This window comes from Mixophyes fleayi, chromosome 1 (assembly GCF_038048845.1).
Source record: "Mixophyes fleayi isolate aMixFle1 chromosome 1, aMixFle1.hap1, whole genome shotgun sequence".
NCBI classification, from domain to species: domain Eukaryota; kingdom Metazoa; phylum Chordata; class Amphibia; order Anura; family Limnodynastidae; genus Mixophyes; species Mixophyes fleayi.
Window position 1 is genome coordinate 111367487 of NC_134402.1, and position 8032 is coordinate 111375518.

General features: G+C 41.6%; 1 long non-coding RNA gene across 1 annotated transcript; it reads left to right on the plus strand.

Moving 5' to 3' along the window:
- Positions 1–764: 764 nt before the first annotated feature.
- LOC142105499 (uncharacterized) lies at positions 765–2694 on the plus strand. The gene is made up of 2 exons (XR_012679706.1): positions 765–1420; positions 1839–2694. It is a non-coding gene; the product is annotated as an uncharacterized LOC142105499 (long non-coding RNA).
- Positions 2695–8032: the final 5338 nt, after the last annotated feature.

The window sequence follows — 8032 nt, forward strand, 5'->3', positions numbered from 1 at the left end:
CAAGACACATGCTATAAAATCAGTCCAAATGAAGACATTTCACAAATAAAGGTCTCTTAAGAATACAGACACTATGGGCTAGATTTACTAACAGGCGGGATGCTCGGCGTGTTTGATCCGCCATGCATCGCCGCGTTTTTTCCGGCAGGTTTACATGGCAAACAGCCGGATTTACGAATGGGCGAGTTTCAGCTTCAAGTTGAAGCCGCCAGCGATGTCACAGCGGGATGTAATGCTCCAAGCCGCCGGCTGCTTTGAATGGAACATGGCGCTTTAGCTTTAAATCACGGTGGTTTCGTGTGATGGTGGGTTTTTTGAAAAAAGCACCTGTATCATGGCCTTTTACTATTGGCTACTTTCAATGTCAGGAGATTTGACATCACAAGCCCTATATAAAGCACTGGCCTGCCACTTTTTCTTTGATAGGGTTTTGAGGAGAAAAGAGATAGGAGCTTGGAGGATTTTGGATTGTGAGAGTTGGTTTTGAGGGGTCTTGTGCTGCGATTTCTGACTGGAGTGTGAGTAGTCATGTGTTCTTTTACAGTATTGTGCTTTTATTTTCTGATTTCATTTCTATCTTGTATTTATTGTATTTGTCTAGTCCTTTGCCTCTGTTACTTGTGTGTGAGTGTGTTGTGAGTGTTTCAGTAGTTAGTGTAGTTTGTCCTTAGTGTTTGTCAGTACTTCAGTGTTACTTGTTTTTTGTGTCTTACTGAATATTATGAACAGAGATAGGAGGGGGGCAGAGGCTGAGAAGAGGGAAATGGAGCTGGAGGGGACAGAGGAAGGTGAGGAAGGGTTAGAGGAGACAGGACAGGGCAGGAAGACCAAGTCTGGGAGAAATGTGAGATTTTCTCAGGACGAGAACTGTCCTGGCAGCCCGTACTCCGCTCAGGTGGCGTCATCAATTGTGGGGCCAAATATGTGAGGCTGTGAACGCGGTGGGGCCATTAAAGGAGTCCGTGGCTCACTGCCGCTAAAGATTTTCAGATATAAAGAGGAGACTTAAGGAAAAAATGGCTGAGGAAAGGAAGGCAGCAAGATGAACAGGTGGTGGACCCCCACTTCGTGTGGAATACACCACCTATGAGGAGGAGCTGCGGAAGTTACTGCCCGGGAAATTGTAGAGGGGGTCAATGTGCAGGACACCGAGCACCTTCGTTTGGCCAACCAGCTAGTGAGTTATTTGCAATTTTTACTCTAACAGTTTTGCAAGTACACATGACTTTTTATAAAAATGTGTTTGTTTTTTTCAAACACATTTTTAAAATATACTGTATATATTTCAAATGATTGTCGCTGCAAATACATTTTATGCTTTTTCTAATACATCCAGATTCACCTGTAAGAGACTCCACTCCGAGTCCAAGGTCTACTCCTCCACATTCTGTGAGGGATTCTGCCCCTGAAGAACAAGCAGGTGCATGTAGTCTGTTTGGGGGAGAAACAATGGTGTTAGATGTTTTTATGTGCAAATGTTGGTGTGCATGTTATATATCGTGATTTTTATTTGGTTTGCAATGAAAACATCATGTACTACACAGAGGGAGAACTAAAATAGTAATAGCTTACCCAAAAGCACTGTCTTGCAGCATTTTGCTGCCAGCACCATCATATTTGTGTATCCAAATCATTTGCTTTTCTATCCCCCTTACCCAAACATAGTCCAAATGAGAATGTTTATTAAAAAGTAAAAAAATGCATCCTTAAGCAGGTTGCATAGGACAAGTAATCAGGAATGCAAACATTGTTAAACAATCTGTAGTTTATCCAGTGTCCAGAATGCAATATACAAACATATTATATCCTATATACTTACCGTGATTTTTCAAACACAGGTCCGTCTTCATATCAGTCAGCTCAGTGGGAGTCCTTGGAAATGTCACCGCACACAGAGAATGACAGAGTAATCACGCTCCAAGTTGTTCATGCCCCTGTGTCTTCCCTCCAGGATCAATCAACTGGGCCTGCAGAACACACTGAAGAGCAGCAAACTGCACCTCCTACATTAGATACAGGGAGAGAAATGGCCCAATCAATTGGAAAATTCCAACTACTGCAATCCCAGTTCATGGACACACAAACAAGGCATATGTCACATATTGTGGGGCATTTGAGGCGTGCACACCGCAGTAATAGTCAGATACCTGCTGTGGTAAATTGTATTGCTACAGTTATTGAGCAATCAAATGTAACGATGATCCAAATGACTGGTGCTGTGGAGGCCTTACACACAACTGTAAGGGAGGTGAATGCTAATGTAAATAGGATGGCAGGGCAAATTCAACATGAAATAATGGCCTGTTTCCCGGTACCAATGTCATCGGCCACAACTAGTACCGCTAGCACGCCTAATAGATCAGTCCAAAGTACACCTCCAAGGAGAGGTGCTCGCACCAGGGGTGGCCGAAGGAGAGGAGAGAGTGTCTCCAGAGGTGCTGATGTTCCTGCCAAAAGGCATAGATAGCCTAATGCTTGTGGTTTATGTTTAAAATTGTTAGAAACAAATGTTTTCTATACCACACGTGTTCCTTTTTGAGTCTTGATTAAATGTTTTTGCACTTTCTCCAGCCTGTTACTGCACAGGTACACGTATGTAAAAAGCAGTTTATATATTTTTGTGAATGTGTATGCAATGTTCATTTTCAGTCTATGCTTACTACTGCAATAAATGCGGTTACATTTCAATGCTAACAGTCTTTCTTTTCTGCCAATTAAACAAGAGTATACTGCTTACAAAAAGCAATGCACAAATTCCACTTACACATTGACATCTGACTGTAACTTACCAGTGACGTTCAAATTTACCACATGAGGAGTACACACTATCCTCTGTTTCAAGGTTCCAAACTCTAATACAAAAAATTACAAAAAAAAACATTGCTCTCACATCAAACACATTTTGTACCAAGAAATGTTTTTACTAGTATGCACTTACATGTAAAGTAGTTTGCAATGAGACAGTCTCTAATCTGCCTCCCCCCTCTGTGCTCTGCACATCACCAGATGGGACACGGACCCCTACTTGTTCACCGTCTACTGCAATAATCGGTAGCCAAAGTTGATGTAAAGCCAGATTATGTAGCACACAGCAAGCCAGCACAATATCAGACAACTTTTAAGGCACATACATAAGCACACCACCAGATTTATCAAGGCACTTGACCCTGGTCCTCAATAGTCCAAAGGTACGCTCTATCACACCTCTACTGGCTATGTGTGCCTCATTATATTTGTACTGTGCAGGAGTCTGAGGATGCAGCAGAAAAGTCATCAGCCATGAGCGACACCCATATCCTGAATCTCCTTTAGCCAAAAATGTTAGGTACCATTTTATGGAGCTAGCAGGGTGTTGTATAAACGCATCACTGTTACACTGCCTGTCATACTACAAGACCTCTGGAAGGTATGAAAATATTAAAGAAAAGGTAAAAGTATTTGTTAAAAAAAAAAAAAAAGCGTGAGGTCCCCCCTCTATTCAGTCTTAACCCTAGTGCTGCCAGCCTACTGCTGGTCCCGTGAAAATCGGGGAAAATTTTTGCGTGAGGTCCCCCCTATTTTCACAGAGCCAGGTGGCACTATAGCAGGGGGGACACGTGGCAGGGGTCCTCCTGCCATAATGACAAACCAACCCCAGGCTGTTCAGTGCTGGGCTGGATTCCCTAGGGAGTGGGGTCCGCCGAAAAAAACGAGCGCCCCCCCCTCCCCCTAGGGACACCCAGCCCAGTGCTAATAGCACTAGGGCTCTTCCTACACCCTGGGCGGTGGCTGTAGGGTAATAAACGGCAAATGTATAGTGAAAGAAACAAACAGACGCCATTTTGTTTTATGAAACTACAAGTCCCAGCCAGCCAGGTTGCCCTAAACAGTGTGGCCATGCTGCTACTTGTATAACTACAAGCACCAGCATACCCATGGCAGCCAGGGCATGTTGGCACTTGGAGAACCACAAGTGCCAACATGCCCTAACACCCAGGGCTGGCTGGGACCTGTATGTGGCTCCCTGGTTGCAGACAGGCAGCATTTATTTTTGGTTTAGGACCGCTTATAAGAAGTATCTTCTTTACTAAGGTATAAAGTTAGCAGTATGAATGTAATCCAAAGCTATAGCTAAATAAGCCAGATACAAGGCCAGGCAGATGCAGTGCAAAAGTACAAGGTCAGGGTTAACAAGCATAGGTTGCAGAGTCAAAAATTAAATATCCAAGCTTTAAATACATTTAAGATACAGCAGGCTGAACTTATTGCAGTTACTGTTAAGCAGGCTTGCCTTTTAGTTGTTCAACATTTAAAATACATCCACTATGTTGTACAGCAATCATTACCTATGTTCCCCTGCTTTAAAAATGGCGCACATCACATTAATTTGTATGCTATATAATCCAGTGGTTTGGAGAGAAAAAACTCAAATCACTGGTGATGTGTGGTGATTCCAAAATATCTAAACCACTAGCAGTTTATTCAAAATCTCAATAAAAATGCTGTTTTTTTTTTTTAGACCTGCTTCTGGTGGGATGGATAGCTCAAGCAGCATGCGTCACGGGGCCAAAATGATGCGATTCGTCGCTCCCCGCACCCTTCCATCCTCACTTCTCCCCCAGTATGCATTATATCCTTATGTATATATACACACCTTACAAAATTTGAATTACTTAGCTGCCTTCTCGATATAAACTTTCTGTGGAATTGGAATGGGAGCAAGATGAATTTGCCATTGGGAGCATCTTCATACAAATTATCAGAGACTGCACAGGCAGAGAAATAAAAGCTATATTTATTTTATGCAAATTGGGCTATTTGCCCACTTTAGGCATACATTTTTGGGAGGTGCCCCTATGCCAATGCTTTGCACAAACCCTGTGAACATGATGGCGTAGTGGTTAGCATTGCTGCCTCACAGCATTCCAACCAGGGCCATATATGTGTGGAGTTCGCCCTGTGCTGGGGTTTCTCCCGGGTGCTTCAGTTTCTTCCCATACAGTACAAATAAAATACCATACTTGTAAGTTAATTGGTTTCTCACAGAAATATGAACCCTAGAATGTGAGCATATGGCAGGGAATTTAGACTTTAAGCTCCAATGGGGCAGGAACTGAAGTATTACATAGAATAATAGATGAGTGTGCCCTAGGTGGCTGACTCACCCTCTGCAACAATTTAAAGTGCTTTCAGCTATGCTGGGAGAAAGGTGCTATATAAATAAAGAATGATTGTTATTATTTTGCGAGTCTGCAGACTTGAATAGTAGAGCATTTACCAGCATGCACTTTCCTGCCTGCTATTATTTTGGACTGCCAAAGTAATTAATATTTATCTCATAAAATACTGCTTGTTCAAATACCATGTTTGTCTGTGTACACACTACAGAAAATTCATGCAATTATCATGCAGATCACACAATAAACAACCGTTTGGTCAGAAATTGCATTAGTGTGTATGCTCCCATAATCATGTCTTAGCGTGCCAAAGCACATCATATAGTTTGATTTGGTTTTATAAACTTCCTAAAAATCACAATCAGCGATGGAACAATGTCAGGCAAATGTGGAAGTGTGTGCGCACTTACGACTAGCACTGCAGGTAGATCTCTATAGAGTTTACAGAGTCGCAATCTTTTCAGCAGATGGTTATGGCAGATGAAGGTAAATCATGTAGGTGTTAAAACATCAATCGGCATGCTCATCGGGACTGTCAGTTGTTGGTAAAATCGTTAAAGAAATCGCATTTGCAGTAATTTTCTGTAGTGTGTACCCAGCTTTCATATCATGAGATAAGGACACATAGTGACTGTCTTCATTTTATGTGTCACATTTACACTTTTGAATGTTTTTATTATACTGTTATATTTTTGCCTATAAATTGCACAAGAATTGTGCAAAATGCAATGCTAATCCTGGCAAGCTCAGTGGACATACAATACTCAAATCATCTTGCAGGGGAAAGATGCGTGGTCATGCCCTAAACCACAATCTCCACATTAACAAATGCACAATCGACCCCTTGAAGCTTGTTTAATTATCTTGTCCTGTGAAACCTCTTGTTTGCATGTAGGCATAATCAGCGTCGGACTGGCCCACCGGGATACCGGAAGAATCACCGGTAGGCCCCAACGCTTTAAGGCCACGCCCCCTTTTTGAAGAGGGAGGGGCCAGCAGCGGGCGACTTCCTTCCCTTCTCTACCACCGTGCATAACTTATTATAATCAGGAGTCACATGGGATGCGCAGTGCACACATGCCGTCCCATGTGTGCACAGCAGGAAGCGCGACAAGGTAAGTGTTTGTGTGTTTGTTTAATGTGTGATACAGTCGTCATAACTTAGTAAGAGGAAACCTATATTCTGCTGCAGTGTTTACTTGGTTGTCAACAACAACAAAAGCTTCTGTCATTTAATTTTTATTATAATCACCTGTCACATAGTAGTGGTTTGTTCATTAGCATAGATTTTGAGCTTTATTTATTGATACATCTTTTCATAGTGCCTTATGGAATGCCATATAATCAAATTTTTTCCATTTTTGAGCAGGGCTGTATTATATGTAATAACTAAATATTATATATGGCATCACTTTGCTCTCATTTTTTTCTTTGGTAAAAGATATTTAATTTACATAGTAATATATCCACTGGTATGTATAAAAAAAAAATCATGTATAGGGAGTATTGAATGTATGTGGAAATAAATATAAGACATATAAAAATATCAGGTGAGCACTGGCGTTTCCAATTCTCCTGGGACCAGCCACCTTACTGCATGCAGACATGGATTGGCCTGACCCATTCCTCTCCTCTCACTGTTGACAGCATGTAAAAATACTTTTCACATTATCTCTATCACTGAATTCCGCAGTTTATGTTACACATGTAATACAGCTTGTAAAGTTTGCTAACAATGGTACATAAATCTGCATATTTTTTTTCAAGGGCCACTTTAAGTTCATAATCTGCCCCTGCCCTTTTTTATGTCGGTAGGGCCCCCCTGAAACAAAAATTTGCAAAGCGCAAGTCACCTGCACCTTTAAGAGTCACACACGTCATGACGTTGGACCGTACCCAACCGACCCCAGAGTGGAGATGAAGCAAAGGTAAGTCACGTTTATTTTATTTTATTGTAATTTTTTTATTTGCTTTTTTTTTTTTTTTTTTTAACTTGACAATGTTCCCTATTTACCTGGGGGTGGGTAGCATGTTCTTGGCATAATATGGATTGGGGGCAGTACTCTGTGAAATAATTTGAATTGTGTCATAAATTGAACAATGTGGTATGAATTGAACTGGGGCACTACTGTGTGGCATAATATGAACATTTATTTGTTCCATTATTACTAATTAATATATATACTATATAAATGCCTAGTGGCGTGTGTGAAAAAAAAAAAACCAAGCTGCAGCGCCACCTGCTGGGAAGAGTTATACACTGACCTATATATTTCTTGAAGGAGAAGTGACAGTTGGGAGTGGTTGGTGGTTGCCGGGGGTGACAGTGGGGAGTTTTTAACACAAGTAGTTTGATGAAGGATGTGGCGATGAAGATGAAGGATGAGGTGATGGAGAAAAATGATGAGGTGGTGACATGTGGACAAAACCACGTTAAAAAAGGGCGCTTGCGTCGGGAAGTAACGCTCTTCCCCTGAGGAGGCCTGGGCTAGGCCCAAATGCATGACAAGAACCTTTTTAACACCTTAAGTAGCTTGATTTGACTAGAATGCATGAGTATCATGCACGGGTTAACTTGTGTATATATATATATATATATATATATATATATATATAATCTCTCGTCTATCTAAATGCACAACTGGAACACCTGGGCTTGACTAGATTTTAGCCAACCGCTAAACGTAGTGAACGCTACAAGAACAGGTAGGAGAGAGCAGGACAGTCTGCCAACTGTTCTGATTCTAGTGGAGCAAGACTTTGTCCTGATCTAAGGAGCAGGCCTAGACTATGCACTCTTTATATACACTACATTTCTTAATATACTACATTATGTTCGCTGTGTCTGTCATGGGCTGACCACTCCCCCTCTAGTG